At 37.0% G+C, this 26,933-nt stretch overlaps 1 pseudogene; it reads left to right on the top strand.

Annotated features, from left to right (window-relative positions):
• Positions 1 to 26,933, top strand: part of LOC131690122 (uncharacterized) — a 148,733-nt pseudogene that overhangs the window by 13,929 nt on the left and 107,871 nt on the right.

Below are 26,933 nucleotides of genomic sequence, written 5' to 3'. Positions count from 1 at the left end.
ACATTAAAAACTTGATTTAGATGACGAATCACTAGTGCTAAATTGTGCCTGAGCATGAGGGAAGCCCACTTGCTAATGAGTGTTTGAAACCGTGTATAAAAGGTGGAGCCAGTGTGCTGGGAAAATTTGTGGACCGATATTTTTAGAAGAAATTTACTCGTAGTGTTATGTCTTCTTGTCTTTGGTATTATGACGAACTCTAACCGGTTTCGTATTCTTGGAAGAGTTCATAAAAACCACCCTATGCGAAACGCACCCACTTCTTTGTTGTGAAACTTCACAAATTTCCGATGAAACTTTGTGTGAACTTCCGTCACAATATCTGGATTAACGCATTTTGCGTCCGGGAGAGGGGAGAGTATACAGAAAATAACGAAATTCGTCTCATGCTCACAGCACACAATCAATTCACAATTTGCCCATTCTGGAAACAGGTTCCAGCAATAATCCGATGCACAGATAATGTTATGAATGCTTTTTCGACACTTGCTGCGCACGACATGACAGTCGGTTTCTTTGTTGGGCAGTGTTTCATACTTTGCACAGGAAGCCATGACTGGTTCACCTTTCGTAATAAAGCATCTGAATTTCAACTTCGCACAGGCACACGGCAAAACAGTTTACCAAATTGGTGACTAAAAATTATCATGGATTCTGGAATCACGTTTTCACATTACGAAACAGACCTGTGAACAAAAATCATTTGTTTTGTAAATGTGATCAATTTTTTCGTGACGCCTGATTAATGCTCCTATTCTCAAAAAAATTCGTTTTGCAGTACGTGAACTTTTTCAGAACTATTTGATACGTTGTGATTTTTTGTTTATTATGAAAGAATCGTAAAAGTATAGAAACCCTCAAACTTTGAAGATTTTTTCCGAGGCATGGAGGGCCGAGTCTTGTGTATCAATCGACTCAGCTAATGACTTCTACCTCTTAACAACCACCTTTGCCGAATTTCTTATCTTTCTTGACGCTATTCATTCATGTTTATCAGCTAGCTGTTGCTGAGCATTCCAAGGCGGCGGAATTTCTCGCGATATTGATGCCCACTTTCGTGATCCATTTAGCTCTCAGTCACTGCGACGGAGAGATCACCGGCGGTGATTAGTTCGTGTTTTCCTTCTTAGTTACTATTGCTAGATCACTGACCGACTTTTGCTGTGTGGCTGGTGTACTTACAATTGTTGCCAATATCGGAACTTGTACAGAAATGAACCGAACCGGAGAAGTTGACCATCTTGATGTAAATCCCTCGCATAGAAATTTCTACGATGGTCAAACGTAACGGATTCTTCTTCTCCATACTGTGACAGGCTTACGGGAGATAAGTGGGGCTAAGTCGTGTAATCGTATCTCAATTTTTTCATCTTGAATATATAGGAAAATCTTAATTTTAACGCTCCCATTTTCAACCACGTGTAGTAGGTTGTTTAACAAAACGAATCTTTCTGCTTGAGCAACCGTGTTGGATTGCGTATCTGATGGGATGCATAAAGACGACCTCCGTATAACTGGAATCCATTTTCACCTTCAGTAAAGTTTCCACCTCGCACTTACTCGGTTGAATAACACAAATTTGGAAGTTCACTGCAGCGTACTATATCAACAGGGTATTTCTTGCTGAACAACAAATGAACAAATTTAGCTACTCTACAAACCGTAGCCCCTTAAAGTTTCCCCAAAACAACCAAAAAACAGGCATACATCCTAAAAATTAAGAGATAGCGAGTTGGTTTATTCTGCAAAACGGTGTGTTTTGGAAGCATCTACTTTCTAGAACATCGAAAAACTGTAAAAAATTAAATGAAAAAGTTACAGAAAAAACACTTTTTAAGGGGGTTTTCCGACATGTACTTCAATTTCACCCAATAACTTTTTAGCCATTTTGCTTCTTCAACAAAGTTTCATAATATCATTTTGTCTACAAACTTTCCATACAACTTGTAAAGTTTTTATCCGCGTATATACCCCCTTAAATCAAAATTTTCCAACATTATATTAAACTACTTAAAAAATAAAGAAACCTTTCCCAAGACATCAAAATGCCATAACCAATAGTTTCGTCGCATACATCAATGTCCGGTCGTTTTTATTCCGTCCCACTGCGCTGCGATCGTCGGCCAGAGCACCGCTTTTTTACCATCTTCGCTCATACTGGCAAGAATAAGAGACGCAAATGCTTTATTACTGAAACTATATAGATTCAATATATCGAGCGATTGTTTATTCTCTTGACATGATACTATACCTTGAAGTGGTCCTGGGGGTTTTCCACCTAAGCAGTATTACAGTGATTATATCACATAGAATCTTGGGATACGACTTTCTTTTTAGTTAAGCTACATTGTGATCAAATTTAGTATTTAACTTGGCGACCTTTATTAACTACTTATGCCATGGTCAAATAATGTACAATGCGGGTTTAGGCCCAAGTTCATTCTGGAGCACCCTTCCTTTATTGCTATATTTTAAATTAGATCCATGCTAACACTCACAAACAGAATAAATTGCTTATTCTCTCATATACACTCACAATCTCTTTAATTCCGAATGTAAAAAGGTGGCCATCGCGATAACACAAACCTGGTCACAAACGCCCGCGATCTCGCCAACATTCAAACGCCCCGGTAATTAGGCGAACATTTGCTCGCGCAATCATGAATCAGTTACGTCCGAAAGTCTCTACCCTTGATCCTAGCAGCCTAAACTCATGTCTTCAGTTGAACTAATAGAAAAAAACTAGACAACACGACATGACCGGAAACTCTAGTGAAAATGCAGAACCCACTTTCTTCTAGCATCTAAACCATACACTAAAAATTAAATATATTCACGGTCCGCGGGTGTTCATTCAAGAACACGCGAACATGCGAATGACCACACGTTTATAAAAATAATGTATCCACGCGATGTTACATACACACTAGCACAATCGACAAAAACGTCAACATCCAAACGTTCGAGCCCTTCACGATCATACACGCACACCCACACCCACGATCTCGCAAACGGAATAACACCCCGGAGACTAAGTGAACGGTCTCAAGAGAGAACCTCTAAATGCCCGTGTTCGTGTGGTCATAAATGGTTTTCGTCCGGAAATCCCTATTCTCGGCCCTAGTAGCATAAGTACAATGGCTTCCGGTGGACCAATCAAAGAGATGACGCTCATATCCACTAAACAATACGTTCCATTACGACAAAAAATCGAATTTAAGTACGCGAAGCCACATACACGCGACAAACAAACATACAAATACTTGAGCCCCTCGCGACCATTCACGCAACCTACACCCGCGTTCTCGCAGACATGATAATATTTCGGTGCTAATATGAACGTCTCTGTACTTATAAACATTCAAACGCGGTCTCAAGCGAGAACCTACAATCTCAGGCACTTGCGAACAGCGATTAATAATCGGTCACGTCGGAAGCCTCCATCCACGATACCAGATTCTAGGTCCATGCCTTCAATTGAACCAATTAAAAAGAAAGCTCTCATCACAGGACAACACGTTCCATGGCGACATGATCGGGAACTCTAGTGAAATGGGATAACTCACTCCCTAGCTGAATGTGAACTGTACACCCAAAACTAAATATCAGAATGATGGTCTGCGTGACCATCCAAGAACGCACGCGAATATGTGAATGACCACACAGTTACAAAATCGAATTAATACACGCGAAGTCACATGCACGCAAGCACACGCGACAAACACATTAATATACAAACGCTTAAGCCGTTCGCGATTAACCCCGCACACCTACGCCCGCGATCGCGCAAACTTGATAACACCCCGGTAATAAGGTAAATGTTTTAGCACTTACGAAGTTTCAAACCCGATCTCAAACGCGAACCTACAAACGTTCGTGTTCGCGCGATCATGAATCGGTCATGTCCGGAAAACATTACCCTAGATCCATACATTCAGCTAGACCAATCAAAAAATAAAGCTCATATCCACTAGACAACACCATCGTGGCGACACGATCGGGAACTCTAGTGATATGGAAGATCTCACTTTCTTATAGCATCTAAACCGTACACCGAGAATTAAGTATCAGATTCAAGGTCCGCGCGAGATCACCCAAGAATATGCGAAAATCACACGGTTATAAAATAGAATTTACCACGCGTAGTTACGTACACGTTAGCACACGCGACATACAAACGCACACGCGATCGAACACATTGCCGTACAAATGCTCGAGTTCTTCGTGATGATACACGCGCTCGCGAAATCGCTGCGCCTGCACATATCTGAACCGTACAATGAATATCACATTCAGAATCACGGCCCGCTTCAGTTGGCCTTAAGCAGTGCTTTAATGGGCAACATTGCCTGTCTCGTCTGCAATTGTAGTGAGTGATTCTGACGGGGAGCCCTTCCGAGAGCCTTTCCCTCTACTCCCTACTCCAGTAGGACAACTTTCGAATTGTCATTCACTTCGCTTGCTTGTAACTGTGATTCGGACAGAAGTAGAAAGCAAACTGAAGGCAAAACTGTGTCGTGAACATGGATCACATTACTCTTCGTGTGAAGTGAAATCCGTTAATAAGCTCAAGAACAATATACCACGGTAGCGCAAAGCGAAAGTACCAATATTGTGACAAAGCTCTTGAGATCATGAATGTGACTTACATTATTTCTCGCGAAAAATCCGACACTATATTAAAGGATAACAAATCATTAAAACGCATAAATAAATTACAAAAAAGCGCTTCGTTGTAGCTGCAATGCTACCGGCGCATTTGAAATTGGGACTGATTTGCAATCATGGACAGTACAGAGAAATTAAAAAAATCGTGACTAGATTCATGACTAACTAACATGAACATTGATTTTTTTATTGCATGAATAGCGTTTGATTCTCGACTGTTTTAATCAATGTAGTTAATTAGCCCGCGCGTTGTTTTCGGCATGTCGGGTAACACAAAAAATCAAATATTTTAAAAGCCTTATCTTTGCTCAAGATTTTTTTTTTGAAATGAAAGCTGATAATATATGCAACATTTTACAACTTAAACGATATGAATATAGCGTGGAGATACCAATTTAACCCGCATTTGTTTGAAAATTGTTTAAGGAATAGTAGAAATAGTTAACATTTCTTAAACATTTTTTCGACATTTTCTAGACTAAACAGTTAAACCACCAATTAAGTTTTGTGCAATTCGAAATTTAACTTTGGCTGTAAAAAATATTACAATAAAAAGGTGTATAAATTTTCAAATAACAAAAACTATTATAAATATTTCGAATAGCGATAAAATATTTCACGAAGATGTTCACGGATACCTAATTAATAAAATTAAAACATGTTTTGCAAAATTCACCACTTTGTGAAAAATGGGGGGGGGGCTCAGAAATTGTTACTCTAATATAAATCAGCGTATCTCCAAATTATGAACTTTAATGATTAATGTTCAAAAAAGTGTTACGAAACTTAAATCCTTATTAAATCATTAATTCGCTTCAAGGCAGAGGTAATGCAAGATGTATTGTGATTATTAATTATAAACACAATGGACGGCGTTTGAAGCAAAAAAACAAGTTTTGCTTGGAAAAATCGTCATTAATTGTAACAAAATAATATTCGCTATTTTTTTGCTAATTTTGCTAAATAAATAGAGCGAAAAACTTGATAATTAAATAAGCTTATAAACAAAAAAGAAAGGCAATCCTTGATGGTAAAGACTTCGAAGATATGGGTTCGAAAAATATGCTTTTTAAGTTTTCTCATTAAAATATAGTTCGACTTTTCTGTACTTTTCATAGAATGCTTATAAAATAATCTAGTTTTAGAGAAAGCAAATTGATAGCTTTGAATTTTAAATTAGATCCGCAGCATCGGGTTCGACGGACAACGATTACACTTGCACACTCAACCATATTTGCTTACGTGAAGTTTGGAGCAAATAGCCGCACCTTGATCAATGTTTTCTAACGGTTTTAAAAATATAGTTTCAAAACATCAAAACATGCAAAATACACAATTTGATTACTTACATAAAAAACTACTGTGCCTCTTCAATTTCGCAATACAGGAGAAACAATGATAGCCATGATCCCAAGAAAACATTCCATGTATTTTGCATACAAAGTTATTAATTTATGATTTCAGAAGCTTGATCATAATCATAATCACTTTACGAAATCGTGATTTTTTTAAAAAAATTTGAACCGATATTTTTCCGTGCATACTTCATACTTATTAGCAATAACTAACTGCATTAACTGATTAATATACCGCTGATCGTGAGCGGTGTGAGTTCCTTTGTGCTACGGACCATATTTAAATCACCTGTGAAACAATTTATATATGTGCAGGGGCGGATCCAGAAAAACAATTTCGGAGAAGGTCTGATATTTCGATTTTAAAATTGACATTGTACAATACGTAATACGTAATAACCTTATAAAATGAAAATCAGTGAGTTGGGTTCAAAGTTAATTTGAGTTTGAAACTAAAATTGAAATTAATTTGGAATTTCTAAACAAGTGGAAAATTTTCAGGGAAGGGGGGTCCGGACCACCAGGGCCTTTCCTCTGGATCCGCCCATGTGTATGTTTTTAAAACAATGCCATACATTTTTGTTAATTATATGCTATGCCAGTTTGAATAACAAAAGCATTCCTTGATATATATATTCACTGTTAGGTGGTTTAACAAAGTTTGAAAATAATTGTTTCTATCTATATTAGCTTAAAGATTTCTTCGCCATAATGTGACAATAATCGTATTTCGTGTAGCACAATTTGAAATAATTACCAGATGTTAGAGAAAAACATTTCTTACTTTAGGCACACGAAAAGGTAAAAGTTTCTCAACAACAACAACTGGCCATGTTGTTCTAGTCGAGATAAACCGAACTATACCAGCCTTTTGTTTTCCTAGACAATCGGGACACAGTTTTCTCAAATAAAAGTTAGTTTGGGAGCTGAAGCAAGTGCACCTTGAAGACCTGTGCTGTGGTTGCTACAGCCTAGTCTGATAGAGAAACCAATAAGGGAAAGTTTAAGTCTTCGCGCTTGGGTTGAAAGAAGGTAAATTTGAATATAAATTGATTATGTCACTCAACTTGTTCAACACCCACAGTTTGCAGGATAGTTCCACTCCTATCATGGCAATTGGGAATGCTTATCTAGTGGCAGTTGGGTTTTCAGATTCTATATTCAGTTCAAACTTTCTTCGCAGAGTAGGATAAAATTTGATGCACTCATAGCGGTAAAAATATGATTCGTGAGTAGAAAAGAAGTTTCCGCTGCTTTATAGGTGTTCTGACTGTTTGGAATGAAATAGGGTGACGGTGTATTATAACCTCTGCGAATGTGCTATTTGATTGCAATATTTAAATATAATTTTCTTCTTCACGTCACCTGACGTGTTTAGTTCGATCAATCAATAATGTTTATATTGTTTTCAGATTGACGAAATCACACAATTAGAACCAACGTCAGTAATTCTACGGTACTGTAAAAGAAAGGTGAGTAATAAATCGCAACCAACGAAGAAATAACGAAGCCGTTAATTAGCTCAATAAGGGAGGTTTCTACTTTCTTGGGTCATTAAACTTGAAAAACTTCCGTAAGCTTGAAAAACGTGATTTCGAGTAACAAGCCCCGCGTCCCCCTTCACCTGTGACACACACACCCACAATTGTTTTTATCTACGTCAATAAAATTAATATCCGCACGCATGTAGGGCGCCCAACAAAGTAGAAACCTCCCCTAAATGAAGATTTTTTCTTTCATTACTTACATCGATAGAACTCTACTTAATCCAACAATATAGAGCAGACGTTATCCTGTAATATACTTAACAACAAATCAAAGGTTTAAGCAAACATAGCGTGCTGCTTATAGACCTACACCTACACCACCTACAAAGATCAAAAATTAAAACATAGATAGTAAACTCGCTAAAATGTCATGCCCCTGATTTCATCTTAATGCGCCTAATTCATTTCATCTCAATGCACCACCACCTTGCAGTTATCAAACTCGACCTAATTAACAAAGCTAAAAAAATATAAAAAAACGATTTAATCCCCCTAGTAGTAAGATGAGACATTTCTTACACATATCACCGTATGATCATTTATTATTGTGCATAACTCACGCGAAATTAGCAATCAACAAGAGGTTATATAAACACAGTTTCGAGCCCTAAACGAATAAAACTTCGAAAACAACTGAATAAATTATAGAAAATCAATAAACCAAATAAAATTAATAATATGGAGGACAACTTCATGTACAACTTTTTCTAGCGCGTATAGGATTCTCAAACCGTATTTCCTTAAAAATGTTGCAGTAAAGAAACACGAAAAACCCGTTCCGATCAAGATAGGTGCTTCTCTAGCAGTGCTCAATTTTGACCTTCCGATCCTCAATGCACATCTCCTGCAAAGGTTTCAGCAGTTGAATTGGGCGAAAAAGGTAGTCAAAGACAGTCTAAATTGATAATAAGATTTATCAGTTTTCAAAAATATGTTAAGACAACGAAGATACATCAAAATATAATATTTCACCGATAACTGAAAATGTCTCTGGCAGAACTGCTCCAGTGGAATCCAATTGGAGCAATTGCAATATATTCAGTTTTGCGGATAACTCTAGTAACAGTTAGTGCTCAAATGAAAGGTAATAGTCACAGTTACTAGCCTTACCTGTTTTTGTGAAGAAACCCTTGTCTTAGAAATACCTTTCTAATCTGTCTTCTATCTATCTATATAGGGATGATCCATAAATGACGTAGCATTTTTTGAGTGATTTTTAACACCCCCCTCCCCATCGTAGCATTTCGTCACAAACCTCTAAATACACCCTGGTAATTACGTAGCTTGACGGTAACTCTGCCCCCCTTTTCCCCGTAAATTTTTTAAAAATTCTATTCTATTCCCCTTTAAAAAAGCTACGTAGCATGACATGACCCCCTACCCCCCCCCCCTGTCGTCACACATCATCACAAAATACAAAACTCCCCCCTCCCCCATATCATGCTACGTCATTTATGGATGATCCCATATATATAAAAGTCAAAGCTTGTATGTATATGATTTATAGACTCCGAAACGGCTTAACCGATTTCTGTAAAAATTTACATACAGTAGGCATTTGTTATGGAGCGTGTTTGTGTGCTATTGGTTGGGGATTATCTTACCACCAGATGGCGCTACAGAGCAAATTGTGTTTTCCTACTATTACGTTGAAAGTCGCAGCAACGCGCGATGGGTATTACCTAGTCTATCTATAAAAGTCAATTTTTGTATGTAGTCCATAAATCACTCCCAAACGGCTTAATCGATTACCGTCAAAATTTATACATAGTAGGCATTTGTTACCGAGCGTGTTTGTGTGCTATTGGTTGGAGTTTATCTGCCTGCCAGATGGCGCTTCGGAACAAATTGCGTTTTACCTCTATTTCGTTGAAAGTCGCAGCAACGCGCGGCGTGTATTAGCTAGTAAACTATAGATTGTCAAAATCCGTTCACGAAAGACGGAAATATTAAACATTTTATATATTCATTTCTCACTAACCAATTTTCAATAACTTAAAAAGGAGACGGTTACATAAAGAGCATAGCTTTACTGGTGTTTTAGAAGTAAAACTCAAATGATTTTGAAAATCGGATTATGAAAACACATCTACGAGGTTCAAGGAACTCGATTCCGAACACGATTTGTGAATTTACTCAATGACGTAGGAACTATTTCTCAAAAATTAATATGAAGGCTCACTTTAAATTGAGATTGGTATATTAATACACAGATCACAAAATAATTCACCTAGTAGTGAGATAATAGAATTCTCCTATAATTCATATTCATATTATAAAGAGCTCCGAGAAAAACTTTAGTTTTGAATCCCAAAATTGTTACTGCTCATGGCGAGGAATTTACCAGTATGTAGCATTATTTATGATAAAAATATAAGGAATCAAATTATCGGATGATATATAAAAATATTATCATGGCGCTAGCAATCAGTTATCATTCCACACACGCAACCCTCCCCCCCCACCCCCCGCTTCTCTATCTCTCTCTATTCGTGTACGCGACAACTGTCACGACTTTCATCAATTTTGCTATTTCTCTATCCATTTCTAACTTGTGTCATAATATTTTCAACTAATCTGAAGCATTTGTTGAAGTCCATGCTAATTTGATGTGTGTGATGTAATTGTGTAGGTTTCAGACGACAAAGCTACGTTTCGTCTGTTGTTTTCCTAAAAATAGTTTTTGTATTTCAATATTGTATATCATATTCTGTTTGGCACAGAAAATATTTGTAGTACTGTCAAAATTTGTAAAATGTTTGTATTATGTGAAAGCTAGAAATAAATGTTGTTCAAACCCAGCTTTCCACCGAAGATGAAAGGATAACCTTCGAAACGTTGCACTATGGGCATGTGATCAAAAAATTTAAAACTACTTAAACTCCAATTTAATTCAATACCATAATGCGCGTTTCTATACACTAGAATTTAAAAATTCTTTGTGCATCTCAGAAAAATATTTGACTTAATTGGGTAATACGGATGTTAAAAGATAAAATTTGAAAAGGGGCATTCCATGTGCTTTTTTAAAATCCCGGTATCTCTATTGAATTTTAAATTGAACAAATGTTCAAATATGTCAATATACCTGATTCATGATGATATGATATGATGATAGTTCCGGCAAACGAAGTATCACAAAGACCCCCTGAACTCTCAACACTGGATGCAAGTATAATGTTTCTTCTAACCTATAGAGAAGGTTTCAATTGTCCACATTTTTTATATGCTAAGAACGCTTCAATTGCAGCTTAAATGGCGGTCACAATTGAGCGACTGAAAATAAATGCCGCAAGGACAGAACATGCTTCGCAAAACTCGTTTTAAATATATTAGAATGTTTTAAATATATTAGAATCTAAAAAGCGAATATAAACTTCAAGCATAAAAATCGGACTGGGACAACTACTTACAAAGTAGCTTTTTTTAGCCGACTTTTAATCTTGAACATCAAGATAAACGGATTCTCCTGCAAGCGATTTATATATTTTTAATCGGTTTTCATACTGTATGTTCATTCTTGCCGAATGTTTTACGGGTGAACATTTTTTAAGCGATTCTCATGCTGAAGAATCTCTGGCCGATTTTTACGCTTGAAGTTTATTTCCTATTTTTATTTTCTAATATATTTGAAACGGGTTCTACGAAGCATGTTCTGTACTTGCGACTTTTATTTTCGGTGGCTCAATTAATAGTCTCCTTCATGGTATTAATTCGTATAGAACTCATTAATTCATATCTCCAGAACTAGAATTCCGAAAGAAACAATTCACAAGCTATAAGGATAACTTGAAAGAGACTACATTGAAATCGACTAAATTCACGTCTTTTGTGCTATCGACAAGAACATAATCACCAACATAGCATAGACACTGCAAACTTCCTCCTATTTTCTTCAATACAAATGAGTGCTTTGAAATGTTTACCTATCTCATTCAAGAACAGCACTCTCTCTTTCTCTGTCTCTGTCGACATACCAGACAATCTTGAACGGAAATCGGATATCATTTTTTTAAATATCAGTCTATATAATCACTTTTTCAGTTTATTCATTTCATGGATTTTATTAGTTTTGTTTAATTTATTCATTTTGATTACACATTAATATTAAATGTATGATCATTTCATTTTAATCATTTTTTTCATACAGTAATCTTTTTATTTATTTTGTTCATTTGGGTTCATTTTATCTATTTCATTCATGTCTTTCTTTGGATTCATTCTGTAGTTTTTGTTCATTACGTGCATTTTATTCATATCCATTGATTTATTTACTGTTTTTATTCTATGCATTTTATTCATTCTCTCAAGTTTTTTTCCATTTAATTTAGTTTTTTTCATTTTAATTATCTGGCTAATTTTTTCAGTCATTTATTTTATTCATTTCATCCAAATTATTAATTCGACCCAAAATAATACTCTAATATTAATTTTATAACTGTTTAAATATCGCTTAAAATTAAGATTTTTTTCATTTCATTCTATTTATTTTTATCTTCTTTCAATTTATTTTAACTAGTCAATTTCTTTTATTTTATTCATTTTATTGATCTTGTTAACTTTACCATATTATATGATTTATGTTCTACTCATTTTATTTTAATTTATTTCATTTATTATATTAATTTCATTTATATTTTAATAATATTATTTTAATCCATTCATTTAATTCATTTCATCCATTTTATGAATTTTATTCATTCTATTCAATTGATCCATTTTATTTAATTTCATTGTTCAATAAAATGAATATATTTTTTCATTTTGTTCAATTGATTAATTCCATCCACTTTGTTCATTTTATTTATATTGTCTATCTTATTCCTTCCATTAGTTTTACTATTTTTATTTTTATTATTTTTTCTAGTCCAGAGATTTTATTCAGTCGCTTCGTTTTATTAATTTTATTGATTTTGTTCAATCAGCCCTTTTATTTACTTCATCTAATTTGTTAATTTATTTTTTTGTATTCTATTATTGAATTATTGGGTCTTCGTTGTTTTACAATATTATTGAAAACTGATGACACCCATTAATTTCGGCTGTCTTCAGCTATCTTTTCCGTACAATTGGGCTATCGTAAAATTTTTAGGACAATTGCATTGAGCACTGGAATGTAAAACTTAACCTGTTTCTAGCACTGCCACAAAGCATATCTTGATCAAAATAGGTTTTTCGTATTTCTCTATCTCAACTAAAGCAAAAATAGTTTTGAAACACTATATGCGCTATAAAAAAAGTTGTCCATGAAAGGGTTAAACATATGCGTTAAGTCTTCCCACACTGTCTCCATCAAAACTACGTTTTAATAGTATTTATTGAATTGTTTGCAATCATTAAATAATAAATTACTTGTAACTAAAAGAAGACGAAAACCCAATGGTAGCAATAATTCGCTTTCGTATTTGGTGCATTTCTATTGATATAGTGCCCAGTTCAGTGGGATGCTGCCGGATTTTTCCAAAGCTACAAAATATTCTATGCCCACTCCAGCTCCCCTCCGGTGACGGTAGCAATTACGGCCCTAAATCCAGTCAGCCAAATGACTAATGAGTATTTCCCGCTCACTAAAAATATTAATATATATATACGTTGAGATGTGTTCTTTCCTCGAAAATGTTTCCGCATTTTTTATTACTACCTCCGCCTCTACATACATGGGGTGAAGAAAAACGACAGAAAAGTTGATGCACCAAGGAAACATGCATCAACTGACTATAGAACGGAAGATATATACATAAATTTGAAGTGCAATTATGGAGCTTCCACAGAGCAAACCGTACTTCGCATTAGCATTCCGTATAATACGTTCTACAAAAGCATGGAAAAGTTCATTTACAGGCCATGAAGCGTTTTATATTCGGTGCCTGGATAGTACTACAAAGTGAAGCTATTTTGTGTAAACTTTTACTTGGCTCTGCGTACGAAAAAGGGTTCGCATTGTACGAAGCGACGACGAGTTATCGTAAAACTTCCGTTTTGTGGAAAGTGGAAGTAAACGAGCAGGGACGAAAGTATTTACTTGACGTTGATAGATGTATCCTTTTAAAAAATAAGCAACAATTGCAAGATGAATAATCAACCTTCAAGATTTTGGCGTATAAAACTTTGAATCGCCATCGAAATCATCCAAGCTAGCGAATGCTTTAAAATTTATTTATTCCGATAGACAATTTCATTCGTATCTTTAATTATTTCCCATTTTTTCTCGCTATCGGAACCATTCGTCGACCAACCCGCCACCGGCATCCGTCTGAACTTGAAATGGGGCGTGAAAATATCCTTATCGGGGAATAACTGTTTCTCCTCATCGGTACGAACGGGTAACTAAAAATAACTGCTAAAAATTTAAAAAAATTAACTCCAGTGGCTATAAAATCTTATATTCTCTCTCTCTCTCCATGCAGCGACGCCAAAAACCCGAAATGCAACTATAAATTTCCACTGAATATCACAACCGGCTGAAATAACGCCGGAAAAAAAACGAAAATCCAACACCCAAACAACGCCCAGTTTCTCCGGCCATACGTCTGCATCCTGGGACTGGTTGGACTGCGGCCAAATGCTGTGGACGTCGACCTCAGCACCCTGCTGGGCCACTTGCAGTCGATCATAGTGCTAGCGCTACTCATCGGCGGCTATACACTGCAGTAGGGTGATGAGCCCATTTGCGCCATGTTTCTATTATCACCCTACCCATTTGAAGCCATTGGTTAGAGCAGTGTCTGCTATCTTTGTTCATCGCATTGAGTCAAATGGTAGCGCAACAATAGGGGCACTCGATTCGAGTTTTCGTTGCGCTCAAACACGAGAATTTCACTGTTTTCAGTGCATTTTTGTTATTATATTGGTTCTTAACAACAAAGCAAAGCTGTTGATGTCAATTTTTACGTATTCCATTGATTGTAGGGCGAGAAATTAACGAATTAGGGAGGCACCTTGCTTAGTATGGTGAAAATAGGCACTTCACCCTATATGTCCGGATTTCGGTGAGTGCTATTTCTGTTCCGTTCTGTTTTCCCAGCGGACCCGTCGCGACAGCCGAATCGCAGCCTACCTATCCTGAATTCGGTGGGGTGCCATCATTTTGATGCGGACAGATATGAGCTCTTCCGGAGCTCACATGCGATATCTCTAAACTGATACTGCGGTTTTAATCAGGATTATCGTTTTAATATTACACTTTTGAGAAAAACTTCTGGTATTTGGATTACAAAGTTGAGCAGCGATAAGCCTTGTTTTATCATTGGGTCCGTTTTCATGTTAATAAACTATTTGCGGAGAGGTTTAGATGGTAGATGATTAATGACGCTATTCGCTCTGAACGAGAGGAAAAACGTTACTAATTTTGCAAACAAAGTAAAACTTTGTAACGACAGCAAATCAAAATGATATGTTGATGTCAGCATTAAACTAAATTGAATAATCATTTGGTTTTTGTTTGAGATTGCCACATATAATATGAACTTTCGTTTTCATTTTGTTTCTTACATATTAAGGTTCTTAAAGAACGCTTAAAAGTACATTATTGGATAACCCAATAGTTGTACTACCAAGAAAAACTTCTGTAAATTCTCTGTAAAATTCGTTTTTCATAAAATAATATATTTGAATTATAATTTCTTGTTCAACTGATATTTCTAATGTAATATGAAGGGTTTTCAGTAAAATATGGTGACTTTTCATCTCATTGTTTACATGATTTCGTTATATTTTACTAGGCAAGTTAAGTTTTTTTTGTTGCTGGATTTTTTCTCACCTATTTGGCAAATGGAGAAGAAGGCTAAACTGATATTAAAACTAACTTACGAACTATAAAGAAAGATGGGCGGGTAATGTTAGAGACATAACCGATGTGCAGTAGAATACACTTTAAGCTGTCAATAGTAATGCTGCAATGTTTACCATCTTCTGAATGGTTGTTTTAAAACCAGTTATTTACTGTATTTCTAATGGAAATATCTAAATAACGTTACACGTACATTAGAGTGACAAGAAAAAAAATCGACCCCTGTCGGCCCACCCCTGAGTCGATTCCTAGTCCCACAAGGACTACTTGTTCCAACTTTGAAGCAAATATGACAAGTCTAGCTACCGGACCAACGTGTCTGAAGCAGGGTTGTTAATACGATACATTTTTCACGATAATTTATCGGCGTTACTCGTTAACGATAATGTATCGTCATCGGAAACTCCGTTAACGATAATGTATCGTCGCCTTCATCGTCATCGTCGATAATTGTATCGTCGTATTCATCGTCATCGTCGGTTCATCGGTTATCGCGATACATTTTGCGTTACTTTTCCTTTTATTGGAGTTGAAGTTGATGCGGTTAACTTTCAATTGTTTAGAAATAAATACCTATTGAAGGACATGTTGTTGGCAGTTGAAAATTAATAGTTTTTGACATTTTCTATGCACAGCGGGGTCCAACGATGCGTCAAAATGAATTTTTTTCAACTTTTCGGGAAAGTGTTGGCAGTTGAAAATCAATAATTTTGGACATTTCAATACGCAGAAGGGTCCGACGATGTGTCAAAATGGAATTTTTTCAACTTTTCGAGTAAGTTGGTGCACAGAACAGTCCCAGGTGCACAGTGTTTCCAAGCGGCAAAAAGGTGATTAAAAGTTGTTTTGACCATGAAGAAAACAAATTTTGAGCTAATGTGTAATTAGTAATTTTTAGCACGCAAAACATATATTGAAAAAAACTACTAAACCACTAAGTGGTGTGGTGATTAACAGATTTTATTATAATTTTAATTTAAACTAGAATATTCTGGATTTTTAAAAGGAGAATATACATATTTCCAATGTTTGATTTCCTTTTCTAGTTGGGAAGCTTTTAGCCCCCTCCTCCGTTTCTTCTCTCCACTATGTAACAAGATGCTTCATGCTTCCTTCTTTTACCCTTAAATGTGTAGTGTAATTTATAAACGGCCTCATAATAGAGTTTTAGTCGTTTTTTGAATACAGTGAAGACCCGTTTTTATCAGCCCCTTGGCGAATTTTAGGCTGATAAAACGATGACATTGACAAAATCGGCACATATTTTTTCTGGCTCTGAAGAGACGAAGTCAAAACGCAAACACCTGGACTAACATATTTTTTCTTTCTTTTTAACAAACCACAGCGATTAAAATATTCGTTCTGATCATTTAGTAAAAATTTCCCTTAAGGAGGTCTTACAGTACAATATTATTATGTTTGTATATTTTGCATCTCTAAGATAAGAAAAATATACTAAAGAAGGAATTTACTCGAATTTGACTTGAACGTAGGCTAGAGCCCGCCAAACGATTTTGATAGTGTTTGTTTTACAGATTCGTATTGGTATTCGTCTGCGGAAATTTGCGGTTTCCATGCCAAAATATTGCTTTTTGGACACTAGAATATTCGATAAGTTGTAAGAGATATAAATAAACTTACATTACAAAAATTCTGTATTTTCTTATGCTGAACAAAATCTTGGAACATTTTGAAATTCTACAAAATCACCAGGAAAAGTATTTTGCAAAAAGCAATTTTCAGGAAAGAAATCTCCACAAATGTAAATTAACATCGACAGATAGACACATAGTCTCTTCAGCGAAGTTAATACTTAAGAAATTCTCAACAACTTTGCCAAATAAAGTTTTTTTTATTTTCATAAATGACCAAACAAAAACTTGCTTCTCAGCTTTAGAGGGATTAATCACCCAACTTATACTTTTTAAATGCAAAAAAAATATAAATAAACTTTTCATTCACGTTTTTGCCACTTTGGAAACACTGTGCACTGGTGGATCCTCCTGTGAATTGAAAATGTCCAAAACTATCGATTTTCAACTGCCAACAACCTTCCCTTCAATATAAAAAGTTCGCGAAAAGTTGAAAAAATTTCTATTTTGACGCACCGATGGTACATTGAAAATGCCCAAAACTATTGATTTTCACTTACCAATAATTTCTTCAATATAATAAACTTTCCCCAAAAGTTGGAAAAATCCATTTTGACACATCGTCGAACCCCCTGTGTATTGAAAATGTCCAAAACTATTAATTGTCAACTACCAATAACTTTCCCTTCAATATAAAAGTTGACAAAAAATTCCATTTGGACACGTCGTCGAAACCACCCCCCACCCGTGCATAGAAACTGTCCAAAAACTATTGATTTTCAACTGCCAACAACATGTCCTCCAATAATTATTTATTTCTAAACAATTGAAAGTTAACCGCATCAACTTCAACTCCAATAAACGGGAAAGTAACGCAAAATGTATCGCGATAACCGCCGATGAATTATCGACGATGACGATGAATCCGATGATACATTATCGTTAACGGAGTTTCCGATGACGTTGACGGGTTGGTTAACGTTATCGACGATGACGATTAATTATCGATTAACAACCCTGGTCTGAAGTGTCTATGGGATTTTTCAACAATTTACATGGAAAGAACCCACTAGCTCTCATTTTCACCGCTAGATGGCACTGTATGCATTATGTCATCACTGTAAGTGAAAATAAGAAAGATAAATTAATTGTCTACATCTTGGTTGAAGACGGTTAGTCAATCCAACATTGCACAGTGGTCCCAAAGAGCAAAAAAGGGGGTTTTTTAGATTGCGTCAAAACGGTTGACTTTAGCAATATGGTGTCTTTGAGAAAGTTTCTTGGAGTAGAACTCCCCTTCTTTCTGTCTTATCGGTTTGATGATTAATCTCCCTAAAAGTGAGTTACGAAATTTATTTTCTTCAATAATTCAGATAGACAAATAGTTACTTCAGCAAAGTTGTAGAGAAACTCGTTACAAACATTTTACCTGAAGACTTCAACTCTCTATCTTTTAAGGTTTTTGAGATATGGGACGTTATTTGCGAAAGGCCTCTTAAAAGCAGTTTTTTCATCATAAGTTTTCTTCTAGACTTTTTCCATTATATAAATGTTCTATAACATTGTTTGGACTATTAAACTGCATTACTTTGCCGAAGACGGAAACTTGCCATCGCTAGTATGTGTGGAGATATTCACATTTTTTGATTGAAAATAGCTCTTTTTCCAATGCCGATAACTTTTAAACGGGCAAAAACGGGCAAACCACTTTGTAAACAAATTAAAGTGCAAGAAAAGCACAACAAATGCTGAAAAAATCAGATCTCCCCAAGGGGGCCCTCTATGGAAAACCTAGAGCCTAAGTTTGTCCATACTTTAGCTGTTCCGGCATTAAATACATCACCATATATTACTGTTAGTTTGTTATATTTCGATTATAGAGGTTTTAACCTTAAGGTCATTCGCCTCTTCGGGATAGAAAAATCTCCTATTAAAAATTTTCTAACCCTATGTGCGGGGTCGGGACTCGACGCCAGGTGCGCTGCGTACAAGGCAATCGATTTACCAACTACGCTACACCCACCCCCTACTGTTAGTTCTGAAATAAAGGCTTAAAGTCGTAATAATTAGCCTTTCTTACTTTTGTAAGCATGTCTTGAGTAAATACCCAAGCAACCAAAAGTTGATATAAAGGAACTGCATAAGCTTCTCATTTTAAGTAATTTTGCAATACGATTTATGTTCTAATAGCGGGTAAAGCAGTTCTATTAAAGCTTGAGCAGCTTGAAAGTTCGCTAAGAACTTTTTGTGAATTTTAAAGTGTGCTTTTTAAGTATTATCAGAACTTCTGTTTGCCTGAGTCAAAAGTTACAGGTGTTCAAAAACTCAATGCATACGCCTGACACCGGAAACTGACAATTCCCTTGCGCCTACTTCATAACAATGGCGCAAGTTGCAACCAAACGGCGAGTAATCAATTGCACTTGATGACGGAATGAGACAAACTTCAACTCGAGTATTTCCATAGAGGGCCGCCTTGGGGAGATCTGATTTTTTCAGCATTTGTTGTGCTTTTCTTGCACTTTAATTTGTTTACAAAGTGGTTTGCCCGTTTAAAAGTTATCGGCATTGGAAAAAGAGCTATTTTCAATCAAAAAATGTGAATATCTCCACACATACTAGCGATAGCAAGCTTCCGTCTTCGGCAAAGTAATGTAGTTTAATAGTCCAAACAATGTTCTAGAACATTTATATAATGGAAAAAATCTAGAAGAAAACTTATGAAAAAACTGCTTTTAAGAGGCCTTTCGCAAATAACGTCCCATATCTCAAAAACCTTAAAAGATAGAGAGTTGAAGTCTTCAGGTAAAATGTTTGTAACGAGTTTCTCTACAACTTTGCTGAAGTAACTATTTGTCTATCTGAATTATTGAAGAAAATAAATTTCGTTACTCACTTTTAGGGAGATTAATCATCAATCCGATAAGACAGAAAGAAGGGGAGTTTTACTCCAAGAAACTTTCTCAAAGACACCATATTGCTAAAGTCAACCGTTTTGACGCAATCTAAAAACCCCCTTTTTTGCTCTTTGGGACCACTGTGCATTGCTAAAAGATGTTTTTAAACTTTTAGCGAAGTGATGTCTACGTTAATTTTGCATGAAGCCTAGCAGTTTGTGTATCAGTACTAGGGTTGTGGTACCGGTAATACCGGTACCGAAAATTCCGGGAATACCGACCCATTTTTGGTACCGCAATACCGGTACTGAACAAAAGCCAGTAACAGTATTTTCGGTACCATACAATTTTTTATGTAAATATTTTGGCTCTCTAGGGGGACCTGTTTCGAAATATCGGTCTGCAAGATGACTTTTAATTATATTATTTACCTTTTAGATAAATCGTTGAGCTAACACCTTTGTAGGGGAATGAGGTGGGGCCATCCTCATAATAATTCTAGAAGTTAAACATTACTAGCTCCCGTTGTACTGAACTGTATGTTTAAATTCCTGTGCTATTTTGTCGAAATTTAGTTTTAACGATCTTGCACTAAATTTCAAAATTTTCACATCTAGCGTAAGAGACGTAAAAATTAGCTATTAGCTAGCTACATTCTGATTGGTTTCCATTATTCACTGGGTGGCGCGTCAGAAGACTATGGTCTGTTTTTGGTTTGATCTTAAACCATTATCTATAAAAGAACGAACAGCGATTTAGTAGCTAACAATTTTAGACTTGACGAACTGCTTCAAATGGGGCTATTTGTAATTATTGGTGATCGGAAAATTCAGGAAAACTCCACAGTTTACGGGAAGGCAAGGAGCCTTAGAAAGCATTAGAGAATAAAGATCGAAACCAATTTACAGAAAAGCAAGAGAGGAAATGCTAGCAACCTACTCGGATTTACTGCCATTCTCGCTTTGATTTACTGTTATTAATAGGTTATCTTATATTTACCATCTGTTGAAGTCGACGAAAGTCGCACCGCTTGGCAGTTAGTGATATGAAATTGGACTAGATTTCAAAATAAAAGAAGGCGCCGCATACGAAAAATATCTTCTGTGAAATGAGTCATGTCATTCCTAAGCTATTAAAAACAATAAACATGTTTTTTGATCAGCACAAATCAATCATCTGAGAATAAGGTCTTCAGTTTGAGCATTCAATTTCACTTTAAAGCTGTTTTCGATTTTTTTTTAAAAAATGTTCGAGTACCGGTACTTTACCGGTACTACCGGTACTGAGGGCTTCAGTACCGTAGTACCGGTTCTCACCAAAAAGGGTCGGTACTGCGAACCCTAATCAGTACTATATTCCAACAAACTAAATATTTTTGTGAAATAAAAGTTAGGTTTAGCTCAATAGCATGTTTAGAAGAATTATAGTAAATAAAACCGGTCTTGTTTTGGTTAGAACATTTTAGTTCCACATGTTACCGCATAGATGGCATCAACACAAACTTTTCAACGGAGAGATAAGTGTCTTCTACAAAGTTGTAGAAGAGGCATTTTGCAGTACTTCTTCCAAACATCTTGATATTCTATCTCTCTTCTATGAAAAGTCCTCTATGCGGCCACAGGTGGAACTGAAATTTTCTAACGAAAACAAAACTCGTATTATGTACTACAATTCTTCTAAACATACTATTCATTCTAACCATTACTTCACAAAATGTATAGTGCGCGGGAATCTAGTACTTGTACACTACCATGCACTGCTAGACCCTATGCAAAATAACTCAGACATCACTGCGTTAAAAGTTTAGTCTTAGTTTAGGCAAAAGTCTTCGATAAAGTTGTAGAAAATTAAATTATGTCTCTTATTTTCACTTATAATGATAATACGATGCATGTTGTGCCATCTAGCGGCAACAATGCGCGCTAGTGGGTTTTCTCCATGTAAATTGACGAAAAATTCCATATAAACTTCTTGCACGTTGGTCCGGTAGCTAGACTTGTCCGATTTGCTTCTAATTTAGAGCAAGTACACCGATTGAGTTTTCAAAAATTTATTATTTTTCTGGGTAGTCTAACGTACATCGAAATTTAAAATATCCAAAAAAATTCTTTGGATTCTCCTGTTGTAGCACTATAAAGGACATTTAATGATAGTTAAAGAATTCATTTCAAATAGCATCTGCAATCCATCTTTTATACCTGCCATAATGGCAGCCAACATCGTTCTATTCGTATATGTTAATAACCATTATTTTAACAGTAGTGATTACGCTATCTGCCCAGTAAGAATGAATAATTGTACGTTGGATTTATGGCTGGCTCTGTTTATACTGCACAGTGTTTTATGCTCAAAATTAATAGAGCTCGTTAACTTTATAAGTATAGTTTATTTGGAAAAGTTCTTGCTTTTATGATAACGCATCTACAAGAATATATTGTTCAGTGATTAATTCGCCTGTAAGTGGTCACCTATAAGTGACAGGGAATTAGCCACTGCGAGTAGTTCTTCATCCGTTACCGGAGCCACTATTTCGGCCGTGCCCGCACTGTCTCGTAGTGCAGGTGGCCAGGGGCTTGTGGCTCGAGACGGAAAGAGTACTTCGATTATCGTCGCCAACCGGTCCGGAGACCGTTCTGGGGGTGAAGAGCCCCCTTTGGTCTTGGCCATCACGATTCTATAGGCGTCACCCCACGGATTCGCGTTGGCACTCTCACACAGGTTGTCGAATCACGCTCTCTTGCTGCTTTTAATGGCCTTGTTAAGGGCCAATTTCGCAGCTCGAAACACTTCACGGCGGTTCTCTTTGCATCCTACGTCTAGCTCTGAGGCAGGCTGATCGTAGAGCTGCAATCTCGGCGCTCCACCAGTATACCGGGCATCTGCCGTTTCTTGGCAGGGTTTTTCTCGGCATAGTGGCGTCGCACGCGCGTGATGGAACGGCTACCAGTGCATCCCAGGGCGGCGGCGAAAGCTTCGCTGTCGAAGTGATTGGACTTCCACCCGCGTACCTGACAGGGATCTCCCGCCCTCGGATGTTGCACACTATAGTTGATCCTAAAGCGGATTGCTAAATGATCGCTATGGGTGTAGCCTTCGTCTACCCTCCATCCCATGCCTGGAACCAGACTCGGGATGGCAAATGTTACGTCAATCCATGCCTCCACCCCGTTTCTACGGAATGTGCTAGCGGAGCCATTGTTAGCTAGCACAGTATCGAGTTTCGCAAGCGCCTCCATTAGCGCTTGGCCCCTGCTATTTGTACAGCGGCTGCCCCACTCTACTGCCCAAGCGTTAAAGTCTCCCGCTATAACTACCGGTTTTCGGCCCACTAGGTCTGACGAGAGCCTGTCGATCATCTGGTTGAACTGTTATATGGGCCACCTTGGTGGAGCGTAGCAGCTACAATAGAACACACCATTGATCTTGGCAATCGCAACACCCTCGGCGGAGGAGTGTATTACCTCTTGAACCGGGAACCGTCCCGTTGTACAGATTGCCACCATCCCAGGCCCGTCCGACACCCAATTGCAGTTGCCGGCAGGGATGTTGTACGGGTCTGATAGGAGGGCGACATCTGTCCTCGACTCCGAGACTGATTGCCACAGCAGCTGTTGGGCTGCTGCACAATGGTTAAGATTTAGCTGTGTAACGTTCACGGCTTCTTATTTGTCTCACCGAAGGGACACGAAGGTCCGCCCATAGCATGATTACGGGCTTGCTTCTTAGCGGTGCAGATAAGGCATTTATACGCCTTAGTGCAGCCCCTCTCCTTATGCCCCTCCTCGCCGCAGCGACGACATAGTTTGCTCCTGTCTGTGCCCTTACATTCGTAAGATTTATGGCCGGACTCAAGACACCAATAGCACCTATTCACTGAGGGCGGCTGGGGTATGGTTATTGGACATACTGACCAGCCGATCTTCAGTTTACTTTTCACGGTAACCTTTTTGGCATCTGCTTTCAGTAGCCTGAGGTAGGCTACTTGGGTGCCGGAGGGTCCCCCTCTCAAGCGCACAGAGGCCCGTTCGATTGCTCCTTGACGGATGCGACGACATCGTCTGCGGTCGTGGACACAACCACTGGAGAGTCATTTCCGCCCCTAACAACCTCACTTGGGCGCCTTCACCCAGGACCTCTTGGGCCAAGGCCTTATACACTGCACTGGATTGTGCGCCTCGCTTCAGCACCAAAAGCATTTCGCCTGTGTTGGTGCGTCTCACGCTGCGCACGTTTTCCCCGAGGACCGAGAGGCTTTCGGCCGCCCTCATCGACTTTAGGACGTCGGCATATTTGTCCTTGTCGGTTTTTAACCACAAGGCCTCCTCTCTGTCCTTGGCCTTCTTCGCGGGCCGCGGTGCATCCGGTGTCGGCTTCTTCTTTGTGACAAGCGTCCAGGGATTTACGCCCCCCTGCCCCGGTTGCGCCGAGTTGCTGGTACCTTCTCTCTGCCCAGCGGGGTCATTCTCGCCCCGGTTTACCTCGACCAAACGGCGTTTGGCCTTGACGGTTGCACGCCGTGTGGTATTGGTTTTTGCACCCTCGCCTGGTGACTTCCAAGGGCGCTTCGCGTTCGACCCAAGCAGCACTTGCAACATGTTCTAGAAAAACAACAAAAGTTATATGTTGCATTACAATGACAACAGAATTGCAAAAAACATGACTGTTGCATGTGTGAAACACAGCTGCTGCACGTTACATCTTAGTTATTTATTTGTGGTGCTTATGTTTTCTGAAACAATCAACTTTGACACATATTATTGATGTTTTTTGCAACGTGTTTGTGACTCTACTGCACAGCTAAAACAATTTTGTTGCAAGCATCATCGCGTAAACTGGAGATGACATTATTACTCAACTTGTCAGCGAATTTGATTCCGGATACACTTATAAAACTTTTACTCAACTTCAGTTTGTAACATAATAGAAATAAAAACAACCGCCATATTTATTGATAGAATGAATTCTTTCTCGATAAAAGTTGCTGACGAACAGTTAATATGCATAGATTTTTTGATCGGAACCCAAAATTTTCATCATTAATATGCTTCAAATTTTTGATTACTCTCGAAAAAAGCATATTTGAGCACAGTTCATTGCGTACGATAAATAATTCATAAAATAAGTACAAAATTTATTGAGTTTATATCAACGTTGTTTTAAGGCCCTTTAAAAATACCAAAGTATTTTCAAAGATTACTCGATTCAATTTTGTTGGTAAAACATTTTCACCCACATTAATGATATTGTCATATTTAAATGTGAACATAATATTTATACTTTGTTTGCATAACAATTTCATGAAACACATTAAGTTTTATTTCATTTCGACAAAGTTGTTTTCAAAGCATTCGCTAGCATTATTGCAACAATCTTTGTTGTTATTATGATTCTTGGTACATCATTCGGAACAAATAAACATGTTGCCTATAAGCTCCGCCTCTTGCGCTTTTTTAATTGCATAACAGTTGAATAACGCTTGCTGCAGTAATATTTTCACAAATTAATGTGTGACATTGGTGTTGTAAAAACGCTTTTAATCCACCTAACAGTGTGATGAGACATTTCTTATAACTCTTATCACTCTCTTCGGATATTATATCGTTTGAGAACATTTAGAACTTGATGCTTCGCGATGTTTTTGATAACACATACTACATGGGATAGTGGCAGGACTCAGAGAATCACTCAAATCAGCATAGGACAACATCAGTGCTAGAAATCTCAAACCAAATCAATGGGAAGGCGAAAAAATGGCCCATAAAATAGACATACAAACGAATTATTGCTAATGCTCTGTTAATAAAATATCTAAATTCCTCAATCAATGCATTGTGGTGGGAAAACTGATTTTTCTAAAGGGGTTATGTATATTGTACTGAGCCAAAAAAAATCGATTTTTTTTAATCGATTTGAAGTTTATACTTTACTCAAATTTCCAACGCGACTGAGAATTAAGAAATCAACGCTTTTTCTTTAAAAAACCCACCATTCCACTATGGGTCACAAGGGCGGTTTTTCGGTACAAAAATCAATAACTTCCAAACCGTTCATTTTAGAGAAATTATGTCTGAGAGAATATTTTTGGAAATTAAATTTTCTTACTTTTAAAGCAAAATGTAGCTAGGGTGGTCCTCTCAAACATTATTTTCGAAAAATTATGTTTAGAACTAAATGGTGTAGCAAGGTACTTACTTCAGCAAAGTTGTAGAAAAATGTTTTTCAAGTAACATTTTCAAATGCATCAAAGTTATAGCATTATAGCATTATCGGTTTTCATGTTATAATTATTTTTCTTCTTTATCTTAGGGTGTCATTTTAGTGTTTCTGAAAAAGTCAGTTTTTTAACTATAACTTTTTAAATAGTTAGTCTATCTTCATACTCTCTATGAAGCAATTTTAGTACTTTTCATTGCGCATATTTCTGCTGAAGAATGTGAATCGATATCATTTTTCGTTATCGAATTACGATCATTTTTTTAAATAAAAATGATAGTTTTCAATGACCTCTAACTCAGAAGGTTGCAAAAACTAGCAGCTAAATTTGTACTCTTTCGAAAGTGCATCAAAAATACTGTAAAATATCTCAAAATCAACTTTTGTTTTTTTGTCATTCAGCGAAAAATGTTGACATCAACATTATGATTAAATGACATCAGCATACGGCTGTTTTTAAGGGTCTGGTCATTGCCATTTAGAACCTGCTTTACTAGATCAAAAAGTCGAGTTGTTAAATGATTTTTTGAGCTTGTCAAATATATGTACACAAATATTGAAAACGTTAGGCTCAGACAGATATTTATTTTACTATTCTACGTAACTACTTTATTATCATCGTCATCCTCATAATTATTATAATCACAATCATCAACATCATCAGCATCGTCGTCGTTATAGTTATCTGAATCGTGTCTCTTTTCTCAAAGTGCTAACTCATTTAATATTGAACTTATTTCAGTGCGTTTACTGTATCGGGATCTTCTAACTGCAAGAACCGGATTAGACGAGTCCATTGCTCTAAAGAAAACATCTTCCATGTTCGCGACTCTTGAACAATTTCTACCGTGACTCAGTCGATCGTTCCGAGT

This window comes from Topomyia yanbarensis, chromosome 3, assembly GCF_030247195.1.
Source record: "Topomyia yanbarensis strain Yona2022 chromosome 3, ASM3024719v1, whole genome shotgun sequence".
Taxonomy (NCBI): Eukaryota; Metazoa; Arthropoda; class Insecta; order Diptera; family Culicidae; genus Topomyia; species Topomyia yanbarensis.
This window is presented reverse-complemented; position numbering and strand designations above follow the sequence as displayed.